Here is a 22,509-nt window from a genome sequence, read left to right on the forward strand (position 1 = left end):
GAACATGGAGGGACAGGTGGCTGAGCTGGTACCAAACTGCAGTGGAGAAATACTGGCTGGTTATGCATAATTTTCTTGATGTGACTTCCTGGCAGATCATCACAGTAACTGTAGTGGAAGAAACAGCTCAAGGTATTGTGCAGGATCTTCTGAGGGAAAACAGACTTCTAATCTAGTCAGCTAGAATTTATCATGTAAAATTACTGCTCATCATTGCTCAGTAGACATTTTCAACTGCAGAACCGGAAGCTCACCTTTCTTTGGAACAAAGGGGAACTCACATATTTACAGCTGATGCCAGGGACTGAGATTTAAGAAGAATCCCAAGTGCTTCCCAGTTGAGTCAGGACTGGTGGATGGAGGATGTGGCACTACCTAGCCTTGGAGCAGTGAGCATTGAAAATCTGAGGATCTAATCCCTCTTCTAGGAAGACTTAAGGGCGTGCCTTGGTTTACAAATGGTGCTTCATCTCCCTCCATTTCCTGCTAGAGTAGGCTATGGGAAGCCACACCACGCAGGTTTGGTGATCCTTAGGGTGAATGCATGGGTAAGAGCCCTGATAAAAAGCACCGAATCCCTGTGCAAAGCTGCCGGCTGCCTGTGCGACACGGCGCTGGGCAGGGCCCGGATCAGCCGGGTAGTCGGGGGCTCTTGGCAAGCCGAGGGCAGAGAAGCATATGGGGCTTTCCCCTGTGTCGCTCTGCGCCCCGAGCCACCGGGGGAAGGGGATCGGGAGCCGCCAACTCTCGCTCTGTGCCAGCCGTCAGCTTCCAGCTCCGCTTCCCGGGAAAGCGCTCCGGGAGGCGCTCACGCTTTCATTTGTCAGCCCGCCTGCGTCAGCGCTAATACCGGGCTCAGCTGCTCATCATCCCGGCTGATAATGTCGCGGGAGGAATTAGGCAAGGCATGCTGGTAGGAGGGAGAGAGAGGGCTTGGGGGAGAGTAATCACAGGCACAGTGATGGGAAATAAATGAGATCAGAAAAAAACAACCCTCAAAGAGGCTGTTCTCGGGCTAGAAGGGAGTGTATTTTTAGGAGGTGGGGCTGTTTCAGTCGCAGCTGTGGGAGCCACGGGAGAGCAGCAGGTCTCCCTGGGATTCAGCGGGGTTTGCTTCAAGGCTGAAATTTGGGAGTTGCCACAGGGCACTTGGCATTCAGCTGAATTGCAGAAAAGCTAAATGGGTGGGCTGAGAGGCTGGATTGCTCCCTTGTCCACAGATGAGATGTGGCAAGAGGCAGGGAAGGACTCACAGATGCTGCTGCTTCTGCATGGGCACTGTGCAGGATTTCCTTCTCCAGAGAAAAGAAGAAAGGTTTTTGCTCGCACAGCTTCTGCCTGAGATTTAGAGCAGTCTTTCCCGCTGAGAACGGTGCTAATAGGAAGAGGCCATGCCACTGTCTGATAAAACCCAGGGAGGTCCTGGCCATGCAAGCAGCACCATTCACTGCACAGCAGCCAGCTGGAGTCCGGTTCCCAGTATCTCCCTCGACAGCAGACAGAGCAGAGTGCTCTGTCGAGAGAAGGCATACATTCAATCAATTCCTGTGGTGCTGTAAAACTAAAATTTAATTTGAGTTCTTTAAATAAGCCTTGGCATTTTAACCACTGCTAGTAGTAGAGCAGTGTTATACTCCTGGTTATTTCCCTACAGAATGTCTCTCTTTTCACTGAAATTCAGTAAACAGTTTGAAAACACTGTGGCAAGGTCGAGGATGTTTTGCTAAATCTTTATCTGTGTAACCTAAATGGACCTGGCAACAGAACAGACTGTGCTCTGAACTTGGGAAAGAAGGTAAATTATCTCATCCTCATCGGTTCTGCTCTGTGTATGTGGCAGTAAATTCAGAGTGACTTCCATCTCCAAGTGCTGCATGACATCTGGAGTTGCAGTCCCTAGATTGTCTAGTTTTGTGTACTATGTAGCTGTTTGGTTCTCCCAAAAGCCACGAAGTGACCCTTGAAGGGAAGTCATGTATCCAGAGCACTGGTCTGAGCCAACCACAGAGCCACAACCAGGACTCTCAGCTTAGAAAGCTGCCTTTCATGGCCACCACAGAAGAAACAAGTATGATAGTGCAGAGTGAGTTGTGTTTTTTGTTTTTTTTTTTCTAATGCGTGTTGTGTCATGACTAGCACATCTGGAACCAAATACTGTAATCATTTATGCCCATGTTTTGCTCTTTTTTTGTGTGTGCATGAAGGTTAATTTTGGACATACATTTTCCATATCTCCAAATGTTCTGCAGAACTCAGCACTAAATTATTGTTCAGCAATCAAAAAAATTGCTTTCTCACATCTTTTATTTTCCTTTTTCTTCTTGTTAACTGGCCTCCAGGAAAAACACCATTAGTGTGATGCTGGAATCAAAAGCTTTAGCAAAGATTTTCAGAGTGACTGAGGGAGAATTGTCAAGAGAAAGGTGTCTGCATATTTGGCTTCAAAAGGTAAGCCCAAAGAGGATACACCTTGGTGACTGAATTCTTGGCAGGTGGTTACATTTGAACATTTGATTGCTTTGCTGTGGCAAAGCTTCCCTCAAAATTATTTTTTTCCTTGACACCCAAGTTAAATTGCATTTAATTTTATATTCTTCCACAAAAGTTATTCCATATTGTGCCTTTCATTTTGAAACATGCTTAGGCTAGGCAGGCATTGATTGCTAACAAGCCCAAGAGAAAAAGCCTAGATGACACAAGTTAAAAAGTATGTGAAGGACTTAGTTTTGAAAGAAAGCACTTCATGGCCCCTGAGTGAGGATCATAAGCTATCACCTGTCAGCTAGCTCATAAATCACTAGATCAGAGCAAGTCTGGTTATTCCACTTGTAAAAAAAAAAAAAAAAAATTCATCACTGTGATTTTCACATTATTTCTTAGTCCTCTGTAATTGATTATGCACTGCAAAACTTTTCACCAAGCAGTTTTGCTCCTGGGTTGTCAGGTAGGGTTTAGGGAACAAAACCATGGGTGACAAAAATGGAAAGAAAGTCATGTTCATCAGAAACACTCTTTGCACTAGTGCCAGCCTCAGGTCTTACATTTGGACTCCAACTGTCCGGTGTTTCAGCTGCCCCTGGGATCTGGGAGAAGGAGACTGTCACCAGGATAACCATCCTTGAACAGCAAAAATGTCTAAAATTATACAATGAGGTCTACAAATAATAACATCAGCTTAGCACTAGCACGCTTAGCATTTAAAATCTGGGTTGTTTGTCCTTATTTCACTTCAATTTTTCTTTGGAAAATCAAAGGTGCCACTATACTCTTTCAGCTGAGTTGACTTTATTACTGCATTGTGGGGAGTCTTCTGAAATGCATCCTAATTTCATCCCCATCTAGATTTACCTTATTTCTCCATTCTGCCCAAAGGAAGAGCTTTTTGCTGCACAGTGCATACATGTGCAGCACAGCTTTTGATGCAACTGGAGAGCATCTTACCTCTCTGCAGGTATTCCCTGCAAGAATTACTAATACTTTTCTTTTTTCATTGGAGCTGACTTTTTCCCCCAAGGGCTTTCCTCGCTGCGGTTGCAGTTGCTGGGTGCAAATGCAGGACCAGGAAGTAAGGTCCTTTGTTTTCAGGCAGACCTCACAGAGTAATCTGGAGACTTAATTCATCATATAACAATGGAATTCCCTTCCATTGTTACAGCACATGCAAGTGCTTCTAGAGAAGCTGTAACCAGCAGCTCACAGATGAAGCAGGCTCTGGTGCTGCAGGGGAGGATTTCATGGCAGGCTGGTCCAAATACCAGAAGTCAGTTGAAGCTTAATGGTGACCTTACTCCTCCTCAATACAAAGCTAGGCTCCATTTGGCTCAGAAGGGACTCTTGTCTGAGTACTTCCTTAGTTCCCTGTTCTGCTCCTGCTCTGCTTCTCACATGCTGCATCCCTGCTCTGTCCCATGCAGTGATGGGACAGCGAGGAGGGAGGACCCCTCTAGGACCTCTGCCCTCACATAACCTCAGAAAAGCTTAGTCCTTGGACAAGTTAGGGTATTCCATGGAACATGGGCCTTATCAGGAGAAAGCTGAATGGAGAAAGTAAGTGAGGTGAAGGGAACACATGAGAATAAGACTTGCCTCAGGCCAGCAGGAAGTACAAAGTGGACCACAGAGGCTTCTGTCTTGACATCAGGGAATATTTTGAGCTGAATAAAAAAATAGCTCTAGGTCAGCTTCTGTGAACAAAGAGATTGAGACTAGAGTTGAATGATGAGAGACTATTGACAAAGGAAGAAAATGTCTGGCTACAGGCTGAAAGTCTGAAAAAAAAACCACATGCTTTTTCAGGATGGATGTGAGATGAGACAAGAAGCATCTGCTATCACATCTACAAGGACTGAAGCAAAGCCTACTGAAAGGAATGCAGTGGTAATAGGACCACATCCCATTCTCCATTTCACAGAATGAAGATGTCCAACAGTAACCAGCACAGGGGCTTCTGCACAATGGAAACAGGTTAGGCAGGGCTGTGTTTGGGCTTTCCATCCCAGTGGCTTGGGACAGCTAATAGTCTTGTTCTTCTCTAAGGAAACTGCAAATGCTTAAATATCCCAAGGTGCAAAACTTCTTGAAACCAGTGTATTATGTCTCTGCTATCTGTGGCACATCATGAGAATCAGTGCTTACATGTCTAACTGGTGTCCATTTTTATACCAGTGGGTAAGTTAATGAATTGTCCACCATATTTGCTGCTCACTGAAAGCTAGCTATTATCATTTTGTAATATCAGCTAGAGGCCAGGGAAATCACAGTCTCTATATTTCTCAGCATGTATTTACATAAACACATAGAGTAAACTGTATTGAAATATAGAAGGTTAAAGACTAAAGAAGTGTTATCCACATTTTATAGATGGGGTGCTGAAGGAAGAGGAGATGATATGAGTTTCAGATTATACTCAATGTCTGTGATAGATCAGGAAACTCAGGTTTAAGGAGAAGACTATCCTTCATTGAATGGAATGGAATGGAATGGAATGGAATGGAATGGAATGGAATGGAATGAAGGGAGCTAATACACATAGGAAAGATGGACTTGTACCTTCTGTAGAGTATTTGTAGTGTTAACCTTAATTCCCTTCATGAGACAGTCTCACTGCTTTTTCTTCATTTTGCATTCAGTAGTCTAAAGAAGGACATGTGACACTTATTTTATTTTTAAAAATTTCTTAATTATTGCAGAAAAATCTTTAATCATGCTTGGAAGCGCTGGGAAGTTTGCAAAACCAAGCCCTACTCAGCTCCAGGCACTCATACATGACGCATACACTCATCAGTGCTCACTGCTGTTGTTTCTCTGCCAATCACCTTACCCAATGTGAAGATGTGTCACAACACTGAGCAAACATGGAAACAGCCACTTTAATCAAGCATATTTTCCCCATATGGTAACTTTCCTTTACCATGGTAGTCCAGCTTTCACACAGATTTTATAGAGAGAAAGTTTACAAGCAATAAAAATTAACAGCCAGTATATATGCAACAAACAAATCAACATCCCCCCGCCCCCCATAGTGTGTGCCTGAGTGGATCTAATTCAAGCTGTGACTAAACTGTTGTTGCATTTCCATGAGATATTTTGCCTAAGGATGAGCAGTGTACACAGTGCATGATTCATTTCAGTGAGAACCAGACCTGGGCTGACAAGGAAGAAGTTCTGAGGACAAGCACAGAGAAACAGCCATAACAGGCCAGGAAAGCCACATGATTGTGTTGCTGTGCTCTTAGAACACTAACACTAGGGCAGGGAAGTGAGAGCCTTCATTCCCATGTGCTTGTGAAGAACTTCAGAAACCTTTTATCTTCACCCATTCCTCCCCATAAAGAAAAGGAAGCCCAGAGTAATGTGGTTGGATAGTGGGATAGTTCATGTTTCTAAGCACTCTCTCTGCCTCAGATTGCCTCAGTTAGAGCTCCTCCTCCTCCTCCACACACACCTGAAGGACAGTTCTGGGAGTACGTCTTTCCCAGAAGTCTCTCTAGGACTGGGGAGCAGGTGGTTGGCTAGAAGTAATCCTCACAGCTGTCTGGTTCATGTGTTGTTAATACAAGCACATAATTTCCACTGGCGTAGATTAGGAGTATTAATGGCAACAGAACAATGAATGTCTGTGCAATCAGAATTTGACGTCTTGGATTTGTCATGCCACCAAATAGCTTGTTTCCAAATTATAGAACAGTTATGTGGTGAATGGAATTGGGCTGTGATAATTTGTATGTATGAACGATATTTTAGGACCCACTTGTTTTTGCATCTCGTTCAAACACTGCCAGGATGGATGTTGGGTGGACGGAGAAGCATACATACATTCTGTTTCAGAGAGGCTTCTCTTCCAATCCTGCAGTGTGGCTGAGGGATCTGTCCCTCTGGGTATTCATTTTCAGTAAGACTTGGAAAGGAGAGGACAAACCAAACACAGCACAGCATCTGAGGACATAATGTTTTCAGAGTTGGCTGGCAGTGATAGTCTGTTGTTCTGTCAAAACAAAGATGATGTGACAGCTCTGCCTGTCAGTCTTTGCCCAAATTTCTCCTTCCTTCCACTTGCCCTTCTCCTTTTCCATCAGCAGTATCACCTCAGTCAAATTTGGCAAAGGAAGTGAGGGATAATATCTCAGAGATACTAGGTTTCTGAGTTTTTGCCAAAACCAGAAAGAGACCCTGCTGGATCCCACACTGGGGGAGCAGCCAGTCATTGCATGCACAGCTCTCAGGCACTTCAGTCATTTGCTGCTTTAGGTCCAATGATTTTCTGCTCTTTGTGCAATTGAGAGGCCAAACACCAGTGTTGCCAGTGGGATGGAGTGGGACACAGGATTGGCATGGAGGGATTACAGGGGTGCTGGATGCAGGAGGTAGAGCTCTGCAGCAGGGGTAGAAGTCGAGTTGAAAACTGGAAGCACTTCATGTTGGGTTGAGGATATGTACAATATGTACAACCTAAAGCTGGTAAAAAGAAGAGGGAATCCAGAGAACAAAACTGCCTGTGATATTGACTCATCTTTTTTTTCTGTATAGAACTTAGAGTGAATTAAAAGCAGTAAATCTAACTAGATGCTTCATAATTTATGTTTCACATAAACAGTTGTTTCTAGTGAATGCATTGGAAATGTATTTTCAGAGAAATCAGGAAGAAGAGGGAGAAATATTTAAGGCTCAAAACGAAGGAAAGATAGGTTCCTACATTTTAAATGTTCTCAATTTTCAATTCTTTATTCAACCACTTAACCATTTGCTTTGATAACTTACATTTGCCTAATTGGCATAATTTTCTTTGTTAGTAACAGTGAAAGGTGATCTCAGACTCAGTTAAGAGATGCTTTGCAGCCTGTGGTGATTATATGATAAGGTGGACTTGCAGTAGCTACTTTACAGCTTGTATTTTTGATGTAGTGGGTATGGGACAGTACTGTCTCCTCCTAGGGACTTGGGCAGTTTTGAGAGCTAGTGATATCTAAAGGCAAATCAGCAGAGGGGAATGTCGTATGGGCAAATGCAAACAATTATCTCCAAGCATGAGATCAGTGGGAAGATATGTGGAGCCATATTTATGATCCATGATCAGAATAGTGTAAAGATATAGAAAGCAAGAATTATTATGGCCAGAGCAGTCAGGGGTTGCCTGACACTAGTCTGTGGGAACCTAAATTTTCCTATTTCCATAGTGGTGGAATTCCTCATTCTAACAAAATTTTCTGGCATGGTGACTGCTCTGTTCCACTGTATACTGACCAGAGAGCATAAACACAGTAAAAAGTAACTAAAATAAATTCTCAACTGAAGAGTTTTTCTGGTATGCATTTATATTTTTGTTCAATGTACTGAAATATACAATGTTGTTAAATTGACAAATTTAAAATAAAAATAAATTGACAAATTTGACTTAAATAATTTTATCTCTATTCTTCTCTGAAGACCAGTATGCAATGTATATGTGGTCCATATGAACATCATCAACAAAAATTTATTTGCCAGCATATTATAATTTGATACTTTTCTTCATCCTGGAATATTTCAGCATTAATCTTTGCAGCCCATCTCTGGACAGGCAAGATGCTGGGTGAGGAATACACTTTAAACAGCTTCTCCAAAAATAGTGGAATGTGCCCAGTGATGATCTCCTGCAACTCCAACAGCACAGTCAAAATGTCAGGACATTTCAAATCTGCCTTTTCCTGTGTGCCTTTGTTGCTGGTGGTGGTGGTTTAGGTGCAGCTGAAGTAGTTGTGCTATATCTGGACAGAGGAAACCACAACATTTTTGCAGAGCAAGCATGCACCAGGAAGTTGTCTTATATTCTGTTCTGGCATTAACTCCTAAATTCTGCCATTCATTTCTCTGATATAATTTTGTTTTAAAGCAATCTAACAAAAAACAGGCTTCCCGAAAACTGATAAAGCTTTTCTTGCTCTTTTGACAGTAGTGGTGCTGTGCTGTTTCAGCTCAGCTTATCAGCACAACCTTCATTAACTGCTAACCTTTCCAATGATATCAAGGGAAGACGGTGATTTTTCTTTTCCTGATGAAAAAGGTTTTTGAGGGCTACCAGAGTGCTGATTTTTTTTCATTTTCTAAACCATTTTTTCTGGTGTTTGTTTTTGGTTTTGTTTTTGGGTTTTGTTTGTCTTGATTTGTTTTGTTTTGGTTTTTTTTGATTTGTTTATTTTTTGGCAGGTAATTGCTGGCAGAGTCGAAAGTAGCTGACATTTTGGGATGACAAGCACCCCATCCAACATGAGTACCTACTACTATTAATTCACACAGGACCTCAGATTATTCTAGAGATTAATCAACTAAATAGGAGTAGTAAGGGTGACTATCACATAAATAGCTGGCTCTTTCATAAATAAACAATTTGTCCTAAGATCTGTTAATTAACTTTATCAAGACTGAAAGACAAATAAATGCCTTAGTCTCTAGGTTCCAATAAGATAATAATTTTTGCTCATAATACTCTTTTTATATGAATCCCTACCTCAGTTTTTTATCCTTAAGAGTTTTGTGTTTCTCCCTAGAATTTGCCCTGATGCCTGACCTTTGAGTAGACACACAACAGCTGATGGAAATTTTGAGCTGTCTGTTTGCAAAGTCCTTCTCTTGTAGGATGTAATTCCAAGTCCACCTAGTTCATAAAACTCCTGAGTCATCCTATGGCTGGGTGTCTGTCTGCAGTGTTCAGCCAAAGTGTTGAGAGCTCACAAGTGCTCTGACTCAATTTTGGACCTTACCCAAATACCTGCACTGGGCAGAACATTTCTCGAGTTAAGAATAAGGCCTGCTGATTGACCATCACTTTTCCACTGTCTGGGCAACTTTGGACAAATTTTCTGGAAACCTGGAGGTCACGAAATTATCATTGTCTTGTGCTTTCAAGAATTGTCAGTCAGGGAGTAATTTGAAATGCTTACTGAAAGTACAATGGGCAAGGGAAGATGGGTTTAGGTTTTTTTGCATTAGTTCATTCTATTCATAAACCAATTAATTAAGAAGGAAAACATTAAGTCACAGTCCTATTACATGCCACGTGCCTGTCCCTCACATGCTTGTCACTCCAAAGTCAAATCCTACAGCTCTCCCATCTTGCTTTGAAGCATGGGCTGAAAATGAAGCCCCTGCAGAGGTTTCAGTGTATGAAGGTTCACACTTTGCCATTATGTATTTCCCTTGCATCTAAGTGGCAAAAAGTGCAGCAATTTAGGGCCTGTTGGCTTTGTGTGTTTCCTGTGCCTTTATCAGGACAAACAGCCTTTCCCCTTTCTCATGAGCTGCTATGAAAATTGGTTCAGTCAGCTGCATGTGCAAGTCTTCCTGTGGTTTTAGAAAAAGCAGCAGTGGAGCAACATTTAATTTGCAGCTTCTTCTTCTTCTTCTTAACCTCGAAGGGAAAAGGTGGTAACTGTTAATTGCATCACAGCTTGCATGTGCTGGCGAGGCCAGTTTGCTCTGACTCCAGGTGTCCTGGGACCAGCAAATCTAACCAAACCAGGTTCAAAGCACCATGTGTGCAAACCTAAGCCCAAACCACACTGCACAAGGTCTGTGTTTATTGTTCCTGTGGATTTGGAGGCAGGAAATCATTAACCATCTCTCAGAGCTCCTGGCTAATGCACACAGATATAAAAGATTGCAGGAGTGCTGACATATATTCACTGGTGAGGGCAATCACACGCTGAAGATGTGTATCTGGCAGTTCTTTCCACAAGAGCTATCCAGATCAGCCATGTTGCAAGAAATAGGTTGCAAATCTGTTTTTGAGGCATTATTCTTTCATTTTGAAGTCATTCTGGACCTCAAGGATTTTGGTTTTTTAGAGGTTTGGTCTTTTTTTGTTATTTAATTCTGGATATGCTAATGAGAGTGGCTAGGTGGTTTTGTGTGAAAGGCTGCAGGGGCAAGATTACAGGGTGAATTCTGCAAGATTACAGACTCTTAATGTTGTTTCTGCCAGGAGTGACCCTTCTCCTTTCTCCTCTTCCCTCCTCCCTTCTCCTCCTCTGCTCATTCCTTGCCGAGACTAAAGCTGTCCCTGTATGAGGTAAGAGCTCTAAAGGTCTGTGCTGCTTTAGAGCAGCTTGCAGGGAAGCTGTGATGATGGAAGTACAATGAAAATTTGGTATATTCTAATTAACCTCGGGTATATTGCCATTAGGGATGCAGAGTATTCGCCTGGAAAAGTTGCTTTTAAGTGGCTGATTGTGTGTTTGTCCATGAAGCTGTTATCAGACCACATAACAGCTTTGGGGAAAGCTTGTCAAGACTGTTCTTGAGTAGGCTTCCATCAGAAAAGGAGGGGTGGGGAGTCGGCTCGGGTGCTGAGAGGCAGTCTGTTGCATTTAGGAAATACAGAAAACAGCCTTATAGGAGAGCAAAAAATTGAAAAAACCACAACAGGACTCTCTGTTTAATGGCTGAAAAGCTTAGGGGCACCTCACCCAGCAATACCAAGCAATTCCAGACTGATGGCTCCTTAATCATCGCGCACAGATGTGAAAGCTTTTCTGCACCAAAGCAAATATCAAATCCTATTGCCATGCACAGCAACAGAATCTGGTAAACTATTTCAGCCTAGCTACAAAATTAATCTGAAACAGACTGGCAACAGACAATAATAAGGTGTAACCCTGGAGCTCTACTGCTGTTCATTATTTTTTTATTAGCAAGTTCAGAATCTCTTCTGTGTGATCTGGAAAGGTCCATTTCAAGCAGCATTGCAGGGTTGTGTGGTGCATTTTCCTGGACTGTCTTGCCTGCCTTAGGGTCTGAGAGACTTGTATTTGAAACTATTCTCTCCCTACCCCCATGCCCCTTTCCAAACCTAGAGTTAATTTGTTCCCACACCTCAGTTTGTGTGAACAGATGCCTCCATCTCTGAGCTCACAATTGCTGGCTGGGAAGTGATTCAGCTACTAAACAGTTGTAAGTGAACAGGGGAATAATCACTGGGCATTGCTGACATCTGAAAAAATAATCTTGTATTCATGACTTTGCTAGCAAATGAAAAGGTAGAAAAATAGAGGCCCAAGCTGCCTTAGAACATGCCTCTACCTGAAGTCACCTGTAGCAAGGAGCTGTTCTTGACAGTTCCTTGCTACAGACAACTTCAGATGCAGCTGTGCTCAAAGGAGGAGCCCCTCAGCATGCAGTACTGGACCTGAACAGCTGGGCAACAGCCACACATGGACAGTTCTGACTTTCAGAGCAGGAAGAGCACTGAAAGAACACGGTTGCTTTGGTAGCTATGGAGGTTGTCTTCATGTCTTTCTGCCGTTGTCTTCTGTCTTGCCTACAGCTCTCAGCTGGGAAGTTTGACTTATAAAGGAGCATTGCTTGCTCTATGGATTGTCACTATAATGGCAAAAGATGGAGCCATAAGGGATGTGGGAACATGGTACTCCTGTACCTGGGGGAGTGCAAAGCACCACATGCTGCCTTCAGGGCAGCCAAGTTTTGCTACAGAAGATGCCATGAAGAATCAAGAACAGAAAAAAGCTGCCGAACTCATGGGTTGCAATGAGCATGGAGAGAGTTGCAAATGTTTCTGACTCACTTTCTTTTTTTTTTTTTTTTCTTTTTAATCTACAGAATAAGCAGGTTTTATAGTCTTGAGATTGGTTTTTTTGCATGCTGTAAATACATGGGATTCATCTTGAATGTAGAGAAGTTTCTTAGTCAAAGTAGTTAAAACAGCTTTTCACAATTTATTAATCATTGGAGATGCATATTTTTCCTTTTTTATTAAATTGTGTTCAGCTTCACAAATAGAAATTTGGAGATTAAACTCACACAGAAGTATTTGCAAAGAATGCCAGTTTGGCAATTTTTTATATTGTGTAATCTGAAGTGCAAAAGGATGAATTCAGCAAACAGCCAAAAATAAAACAAAAAACTTGCGCCAGAACGATAGCACCTCTGCAGCATATTGTCTTTTGTAATCTCTCCACTGTAATATTCTGTTAAAAAATGGACAATTTTCAGGTGCCACAATATAAGAAGGAAATAAAGCTATTAGAGATCATCATGAGGAAGGTAAGAAAAATGGTGAAGGGTCCGTAGAGGAAGCCATGTGGGGAGCAGCTGAGGTCACTTGGTCTGTTCAGCCTGGACAAGAGGAGACTGAGAGGAGACCTCACTGAAGTTTCCTCCCGAGGAACTCAGACTGCAGGAGGGCAGGCACTGGTCTCTTCTCTGTGCTAACCAATGACAGGCCCAGAAGAAATGGCCTGAAGCTGGGCCAAGGGAGTTTTAGATTGGATGTTAGGAAAACCTTAGCAGTACTACAGTAGTACTGCAACCTTAGCAGTACTATCATCAGGTTAACAGGATATCTACAGGGTTCTACTTCTGGTTATAAAAGGGTTGTTAGTTTTCAAGTGATTATTAGTTTTCATCATGTTAAAATTCCATCTGTAATTCATTCAAGGAAAAAAAAATTCAACTAGTAAAAATTATTACCATTACCTAAAATCATTGTGACTGCTCACCAATTTCTTGCTCATATAAATAGTATACAATGATGGCCTGCAAGCCAAATTTGAACCAGGTGAGTTAACAGGAGACATGAACATCTTACCACTATCAGCAAGTAAGTGTATCACTATAAAAATTACCATAGAAAGGAGGCTTTGCAAGGACTCAAATGTCATGCTTAAGGGAGCATTGAAGCTCCTTGACATAAAAGTACCTCCAGCAGAAAAGAGTTTTCTGTCATGAATTAAAAGAGGGTAGTTAAATTAACAAGTATTTAACTCTGTCTATCTCCTCTAAAAATATATAGAAAATACAATAAGGAATGAGATTATAATGCTCATTATAAAAATAAAGATATTGAGATAGATTCCATGCACTGACAAAGTCCTTGGAAGTCTCTGGGGCACACACTGGAGCCTTACATGTACAAGTACAGCTCTAAGACCCACCCCACACCATTGTCCCAGAGTCACTGCTGAATAATACAGAGCAGAATGATATATATGTCTCATGAATAAGTCTGGCCTGAATTTTAGCTAAGTCCTGCATTCCTGGGAGGAACTCCAGAACCATTCTCCTGGATGTATCACAGATCAGCTGAGATGCCCTGCCACAGTTCCCAGCATGACCAGTATCTATCATATGGTCGTGTGGGCAGAACTGGATCCTACCCACTACTTCCTGCTGAACAGAACTCATTTCCTGGCCTGGCAGTCCAGCCTGGATCTTTGAAGTGCCAGCACAAAAGACATCTTGAGCAGCATCTTGTCACAGGCGACATAATTGTAGCTGTATTAAATTCACAGGTTGCACCAGACTGGGAAGAATTGTGGATATGCTGGAGAACAGGATTATAAATCAAAATTAATTTGAAAAATGTGGTGGATTGAAGACCTACTTCAAAATGACACAGAATATGGAAGAGTAAGGTGGATGAATGCAGAGACACAGGAATGTATATGAATTGCATAAATAGCAGCTTTCCAGGGATGAATTCTGCTGGCAATTTCAGAAGGCAACAAGTTGGCCAGGAGACAGAAAGATCACAGTGAAAAGAAAATAGTATATTACAGGGTGGGGTGTACACTGGGGCACAGTTTGAAAGGCACATGAAGTAACTCTTGGCTGGACTGGAAGTGGACATCCCAGTAAGATTCACTCAACTGGGCCTCTTCAAGCATCAAAACCCTCCTTCCTTACTTGTGGAGTAAAACTGATAAATTTGGATGAATTCTGTGAACAGCAAACTACCAAAAAGGACAAAGCAAAGCCAAAGATCATGCTATGGACTTGTTAACCAGGAAAACTATTATGACAGTTCAATCTACTCCCAGGTTCACTTTTCCAGTCTCTAAGAAAAAGCAGACATTCTCCTTTCCTATTACCAGGAAGCAGTAGTATGTCAGTTTTGCTTGAAGAAATTTAGGACCTCTCATTGACTTGAGTGGAGCTGTCCAAGGAGAGGACATTACTGCATAAGCCCTCTCCAGAATACTTGCAAGATATTGTGCACAGCTAGAAAGACCTCTCTTCAGTGGGATTATTAATTTCAGTCTTCTCTTATTTAATTAGTTATATAAACTCTCTAACAGCATCTCAGTCAGGGCTCCAAAAGCCTCTGCCAAACCCTCAGTGAAATCCCTCCTTGACAGACGTAGGTCTCAGAAATTTGCTTTCATTTACCTTCCCACACTCACCTCTAGCATTTCTATGGTTCTTATAATCTCAGAATTTGGTTTATCACACAAAACCAACACTGTACAAGCCCAAATCTTAATCTTGGTGGTAGACTTTGTATGCAGTTTTTGCTTCTTTTTTTCTGCATTTTTTTTCTCAACATTTTAATTTACATATGCTTAGCCCATTCAAGCTTGGTCATATTAACACAGAAGAAAAATTACATAAGTAAATCTGCCTTTTCTGCCAGTTTGAGTCTAGTAAATAATTTGATGTTATTATTATATTTTAGAATTTGTTATGGCATTATATAGTGATGTCACCCCCTCAGCAAAAGTCTTTGTAATGTGTAAGCTGTAGATTCTACTCACTCACCTGGGGTGGCAGGAAAGGAACATCTGGGAAGGAGCAAATCCCATCTGCTGTTTTTGACCAGCCCACTTCAGCCTAGCAATAGCCAGCTGAAAAGCAGGCTCTGGACTGCTAAGAATTATGTGATAAAACATCATTTGGAGGAGGTTTTAGGTTGGCTCACTAGGTCTTGCATCTATACTGTTTTATTGTTTCCCCACACTGGGATTTTTTTTTTCCCTTACCTCATGTTTACTTAGGTATTAGTTCTTAGCATCTTTTGTATGAAAAAACACTGTAGTGAAGAGAGTAGTAGACAAAAAGCTTTGCCTTGACAAGATCAAAGATGATACAGGTATGGAAATAGCTTTCCTTATTTAGGAAGAAATGTGCCATAAAGGGTATTTTGATTGAAAAATTAATTGACTACTATCTTAAAACTCATAATAAAACTGGCTAATATGCCTGAATGTGAAGAAGACTATGACCAGGATTTTGGAGACTGGTACCTAAAATGGATTCATTGATATCAGTCACTGTTTTGTTGAATCCCTTGGGGCCAGTGTTTGGGATTTAGGCTCCTGAGACTAGCAGAATCAGTGGACGTAATAACTAGGGTTTCTTTTTTTTTTTTATTTTCTAAAAATTGCTCCTCTTCCAAATAGCTGGAGCTCAGACACTGCAGCTTTGAGTTTTTCTGTAACCCTCAAGGGTACTGCTTCCATCTGGAAAGTTAGGCTCCCAGTTCACCAGGCCCAGAAAATAACTTAGAGAAGGGGGCAAATCAGGGAGAGCTATGCAAAAGTTTCTGATACTTTGTGTAATATTGTAAAATAATCCAAATATCCCAAAGATGTCAGAGCAGTATTTAATAAAACACTGCTGTCTCTCAGGTCCATAGGAAAGCAGCTGAGATTCCCTGACTTCAGAAGTCATACTGAAAATTATTTTTACCACAGAATCCTGTAAAATGACTTTAAAAAAACCCTAACAACAGCTGTTTTCTATGAAAAGATATTGGATTTTGGAAAAATTTACTGCTTAATTATCTAATATGGAATCTTCCCAATATGGTTATAGTGGGAGTCAGCAGATGGCACTGTTACTCATAGTGATAAAACTTCTTTTTACAGCTGTGCAAAACTTGCTATGCTTCTGATAAGTTCTGCATTGCTGCTCATTTTCTAATGAAATGTCCTTGGCCAAAAACTTGGCACTGGCTCCCCACCTTACCTTATCAAAACAAAGGAAATACTTGAGATGGATCTGGCCCTAGAGAAGTGTTCAGATTTCCAAGAAAGGGGGTTGTTTGCATGATCTCTGAGTACCTCTGCTGAAAAATAAGGATTAAGTAAAGGGAATAGCGATTCATGTCAGAACTTCTTTGCTGGGAAGTTGATGCATTCATGGATACTGGGACATGGGCATGGAGTCCTTCTTGGAGGCCATGAGCACTAATGGAGAGGGTGAAAGAGATAATTGTGGTAGAGCTGAGGCACTTTAGAGGACAGCAAGAAGGCATTGGAAATGAGACTCACGAGCAAGAAAACTGCAGAAGCACTTGAAAACCTGAGGTAGAAGCACAGGTAGAGACCATTGCAGGGGTGGCAAGACTGGAAGTGTGCCCAAAGGCAAGGCCATGGAGCACTCAGTGATGATTATTCATTCCCTGAGAAGACTCAGCACCTCTCAGGAGATTGCTGGTCCACTCATAGCTATTTCCCACACTGATCCTATGGATGGAAAGAAACAGTGCATAACACTCAGTAATTTTCTCAATAATTTCATCTGTCTTCATTAAGGTTGTTTTTTCTCCTATGAGTCTTGTAAAACCTCTGTGAACAAATTCCACTTGTCAATATTTCACTGGTGTTTCTGGCTTCTGTTATTAAAATTGTGACATCAGTCACTTCAATCTGTCTGTTAATGATGAGCAGACACACAGATACTTTTCATCTCAGAATGACTGTTCCTAAGGTAAAAAAGATTTTACTATTCGACTGAGATGGCACGATCCATAAATCATCAGCAGGGTCTGTACCTGGTGAGGACAAAAGCTGGATTATGGGAATCTCTCTGGGGTGTTCCCATCTGGCTTCAATTCTTTTTACACACAAATCCACAGTAAACCAGGTCCCTCCTGAGACCATTGAAATTCAGCCACAGCTGAGCCTGGTTGGGGGGAGCCCCAGGTGGGGGCAGAAGGAGAGTTAATAGGGCTCCTTCTTTCTCCTTCCTCATTTAAAAATATCTGTCTTGCTGTGCTCCTGCTTCTGTCAGTTAATATCAACATCCTAACCACATGATACAATACAGAGTCTCTGTGCCCTGTGGAAATTTGGAGAATGTATTCTTTCATCAGTCTTCACAAAGTGCTCACAACTGGGTAAGTTTATAGGCAATTAAGAAACACACTGTTCTAAAAATAACAGTCTATTTATAGTCTGTTTATAAGCTATTGTGTTGCTACTGCAGTGGTCATAGTTTTCTCTAGTTTGCAAGACATATTATGTGGGGTTTTTTGTCTAAAATAGGAAAAGGGCTAATAAGACTTCTATAATGGTTGACTGGATTAATGTTATGCTTTAGGCTCTTGGTTTTCTTAGATTCTGCAGCCAAATTGTTTGTCAGTTATAAAATTTACTAAATCAAAAGGACTAAAAATGACTTATAAAACTGCAGGAGGAGCAGAGGCTATATTCTCAATCTGCTTGCAAAAATCTGTTGCTTTCTTGTGTCATCTGTCCTAGGTTTGCCCACTCTAATTAATATTTGCACTGTCATTGATTAGGGCAGCAGTGGACAATAGGAAAAACTGGTAACATGAACTGAGTTGCAACACAGGAAAGGAAAGGAAAGCAAAACACGAGTGTGCAACAGACTTCTATTTCTATTCATGGACTTTTGCACCTGAACTATTTTCTTACATTAGCTTCTCTGTAAAGTTTCCTTTAACTACTGTCTGAATTAATAAGTGGAAACTCTATCCAGGTGATGAAGAAGTGGGGACTGGATTCTAGAGATCTCCCTATATTCAGATTACTAAATTATATGAGGAGCACTGCTAAACAACATGCTGAGCATGTGTTCAGTAAGAGTTGCAAGACTGAAGACCTGCTAAAGTCATTTGGAAACAAGTCACTTGCATGGCTTCCTTCATAGGCCTTAAGGCAATTGTGTATATAAACTCTCAGCATCTCTATCTTCTATTTCAATGAACAAAGAGCCACAAAAAAAAAAAAATCCTTTTAAAATCTTATTCAGTCAATGTCCAGTTCTGGGTTTGTATTCCTGTTGAATTTTGGTAGGTTCAATAATTTTGGTTAAAAGAAATGCAGTCCTCTGGTGCATGAAAGAAGAGGCTAGAAGGGTAGAGGGAAAACAGACATTTTTATAGTGAAGCATTATTATAGATAATCTTTCTTGTCTAATCATTTGAATGAAAATTGCAAGGTAATAATGCCTAAACCTTTCTGTCTATGTTTTGGAATCAGTTAAAAAGAAAGGCATCACCTTATTATCTTGCAGCCATTTGATGTCATGCAGAGTATTATTAATTTGGAGACACTTTTCTTGATATGTTTATTCTTTGGATTTTATTGTTTAGGCTTTATTAGGTTTCATTGATAGGACCCAGATCAGCTAGTTACTTGGCCTTTTACTATTATAGATGCCTATTTATGGAGAAATATCTCAGGGAATTTCTGCTTTCAGGACAAGAGCAATGGCTTCTTGACTTCAGTGAAGAAGTGTTCATTTTTTTGATTGTTTGCTGGGCAATAAAGAGTTAGGATAAATTATCAACAAGGCTTTGTCTGGGTGTGTATCAGATTATTTCTGGGTTAATGTGAATTGTTCATGGCCAAAGCCAACTTGCAATTTAAAGGGGAGTCCTTAAACCATCTTACCTTCTCCTCCCTCCGCACATTTAAAGAGGGAATTATAGAATTTTTTGGGCTGGAAAAAGCCTCTAAGACTATCAGGTCCAACCATTAACTCATCACTGCCAAGTCTACCACTAAGCCATATTCCTAAGCACCACAACTTTTAAACACCTCCAGGGATGATGACTCAACCTGTACCCTGGACAGCCTGTTCCAGGGCTTGACAACCCTTTTTGGTGAAGAAATTTTTCCTAATATCCAATCTAAACTCCCCCTGGCACAATTTGAGACAATTTATTCTTGTCCTATTGCTTGTTAGTTGGGGAAGAGACATAATATGCACAACAAATATTATTTAAGACTTCAATACAAAGCCTCATGATGCAATAAGATACAGATGTGAATCCAGTCCTTCAGCTGCAAGGGTTGCCTCTGCACTGAGTAATACCTGTTTGCCTGAGCAGTGTCACTTAGGAGGTTGAACAGGGCTGGTGATTTGGAACTTGATTTCACTGTTTCCCACCAATGTCCCTGGATAGCACACTGCTGCTGGCAGGAGTGGAAGTGTCCCATATTGCCAGGATGACTGTTGTCTCCTAGCCAGGGAGTAGTTTCTGGCAAAGCTGTGGGACAACACAGAAATGAAGGATGCAGCTCCCAATGTGAATTGTGGAGACCTAGGTCTAGGATATGTAAAAGCTGGGGCAAAGTCAGTCCTTTATGGTTCTGCAGAGAGACTATTTTCATCAAAGATGTGCTGACAGAGACATCTGTTTAAGTACTGGTAGCCCTTTTTACAGGCCTGGCATGGGATTTGTCTCCTGTCAACACCTCTGATTGGGATTTCAAATATGTCATTATTTGGAACCAAGCAAAGTAGAGGGCTAGCTCATCCAAGGACATGGCTCAGGATCAGCCTTTCTGACTAAATCAGATCTCTCACAGAGGTGTTCTGTAAATTTAGGATAAAAGCACAGGGCTTCACTCCCATTTCTGTTGTTTTATGATACGGCCTGTTCCCAGGGAAGGCTTGTTCTCAGCCATTCTATTTGGTACAACCTTGTATTATCAGATTCTTGAAAACCTCAGCCGAAAGGCAGGTGGTCCTAAATCACTTATTTTTCTACTGAAATATTTAAGGATTATTTTAAACAAGAGCCTTAGCTTATAGTGTGTTTTATAGGAGAGGCAAGCAGAAGAGCTGTCCCAGGCCATATTTTGCTGCAGTGCTTGCATGGTTAGTCTGCCTGTGTAATTTCAGAACTGCTGATTCATTTCCAGGCTTTGAAACTAGTCATCCCAAACCTTTTCTTACTGGAGGAACATATTTTTAATGGTATGTAGACAAATGACATGTTAATGTAAATCAATGTACTTTAAGCTAGAGCTAATCTGATTTGCTTCGTGGAAGGCAAAACAAGAAAATTCCTTCAAGGCTGTTTCTCCGACTCAGACTCCAGTCAGAGCCTCTTTCTGGAGCTGCCAAAATGTGAGCGGTGATCAGAAAATAATTGTGTTCAGCATGGGGACTGTAGCAGTTTACAAGAGCTTACATGCCTGCCCCATCCCTCCACAGTCTAAACCAGTGCCAGAGTGCTTGCCAGACCTCTCTCCTTTTCCATTAATGGTTTTGAGTTGGGGCATGTGCAGAATTCAGTGAGGCAGAAATATCGCCACTTCTTCCTCTCAATAATTTTTCCCCCTGGGGCAGTTTGTTAATGTGGGGGGAAGAGAGGGCGAGAGTAGGGAGAGTGTGAGAAGCTGCAAATCAAGCCTATGAGTCATACAGGGGAAATTCACTACAGGTCAACAGCTATACACCTGGGCTGAAAAGGGCTGGTTGCTTGCTGATGAGAGTCTCTCATCGCTGGGATTAACGCACACACTAACATGGGATTCTCTAGTCATAATCACAGGAGATTAAGGTACAAGAAGCTGTGTTTCTGAAATCAGATTAAGAACAGTTGTAGGATGCAGTAAAAGCATAGGATTGGTAAATTGCATTAGAGGTACGGATATCTGAGCTAGTACATGGGCACATGCATGTGGGATTCTTGCATTAGGAAAGGTTCAGCTAAGAGTAAAGAAAATCCTTAGAAGTGTCCCTTTGGTTTTGTTTGCATTTCAGTGCACTCTAGAACAATGTGTAGGGATTCAGCTACTTCCCTCAGGAATATGAAGGGTATAGAGTTTACAGCTCTGCCTTTAGATATTTCCAAATACAGAGATCTTGCAGAGTCACCTCTTGGCTTCCTATAGGTAAGCTTCTGGATGGATGCATCTAAACACAGCTAAGTATTTGATTAAAAACTACATTTTGGAGAAGAGAAAAATCTCCTAAGTAATTAACATCTAGTAGAGTGCTCTTCTTCTAATTGCTAGATGTATGTATTAGCTAACAGTGAAGCAAGTACTTGCAGCTAATTGTGATAAATTTGTCTTTGGAAAATAATCAATTAAAGTAATTTAAATTTAAGCAAACTAAGATGGGACCTTGGCTTCAGGTATCAAATCCCTTTTGCTTAGGCTTTTAGGTTGTTGCAATTTAATCCTCCAGGGTGCATGTGTTTTACCAGGCAAGAACACCTATACCTTTTATTGATATCTAAACTGTTAATGTAGAATACAGTTTGTACTCTTCTGAAAACAATATGTATGCAGTATTTTCACTTCTGAACAGAAGAATACTTTTATTACTCTTCTATAACCATCCATGTTTAAAAGGATGAAAAAATAGGCAGGAAAAGTAGAGAGGATAAAACTTAGAGGTTACTGTTTTGGAGTGAGTATTCCTGCCAAATGATTCAGAATTCAAGCTGCTGCTCACTTTGCAATGCCAAGTGAAAGTCAAGTACCAGCCTCACTGATGTGAAAGAGTGGACTGGACTGAAATATATTGGCAAAAAACTGAGGTGGACTTGTTTAGCTGTACACTACCATCCCATAATCTTTCTGGGCTTTCATCCAAGAGATGCATACTGTAAAACCAAGATGGAGCAAGAAAAAAGGCATAAAGGGTCACTGTTTACAATTTTTGATGATGAAAAATAGTTTGAATGATCTACTGTCCATTTTCCATAGCCTGCAGTTAACTTGGAGCATTAAGTATTTATCTGTGAACTTAAGAGTTCTGCCTGGACAACATGATGATGCCCTGAAAAGAAACAGTTCTTTTGACATTACTTCACATGAAATTCTTGTGAATCAGCTAGGGAACTGTGGTCTTTAAGAAACTGGGCTGGATGAAAAATTTATTATCTCCAGATAAATTTCTCTCTGGATGTAGTTATCAATGTTACAGCTTCAAAATTGAAAGAGATACTAATTGGATTTTTTGTATGAAAGGATGTTTTCTTGTTTTGTTGGTTTGGTTTGGCTTTTACATAGCACAAAGGAATAATGTGATCTCAACATTTGGAAAATAGAGCAAAAGTTTCTGAGTTCATGGAGCTTTTCACTTGGTGAGCTTCATTTGCAGCAACAGAAGTAGAGATTAGGTGCTAGGAAAAAAGCACCTAAATCAAACAAAGCAACAACCTAAAAGTACAGGTAATGGGATACATTCTTAGACCTCAGAAGCTGAGAGGTCTTTAAGAACAGATTGGACAAACATTCATCTTAA

General features: G+C 41.1%; 1 long non-coding RNA gene across 1 annotated transcript; it reads left to right on the forward strand.

Annotated features, from left to right (window-relative positions):
- The first annotated feature begins 904 nt into the window (after positions 1–904).
- On the forward strand, positions 905–7,795 carry LOC306797908. The gene is made up of 4 exons (XR_013773224.1): positions 905–1,526; positions 2,340–2,448; positions 4,297–4,469; positions 5,190–7,795. It is a non-coding gene; the product is annotated as an uncharacterized lncRNA (long non-coding RNA).
- The last annotated feature ends 14,714 nt before the right edge of the window (positions 7,796–22,509 follow it).

Source organism: Erithacus rubecula (genome assembly GCF_903797595.1).
Source record: "Erithacus rubecula genome assembly, chromosome: 2".
Lineage (NCBI taxonomy): Eukaryota > Metazoa > Chordata > Aves > Passeriformes > Muscicapidae > Erithacus > Erithacus rubecula.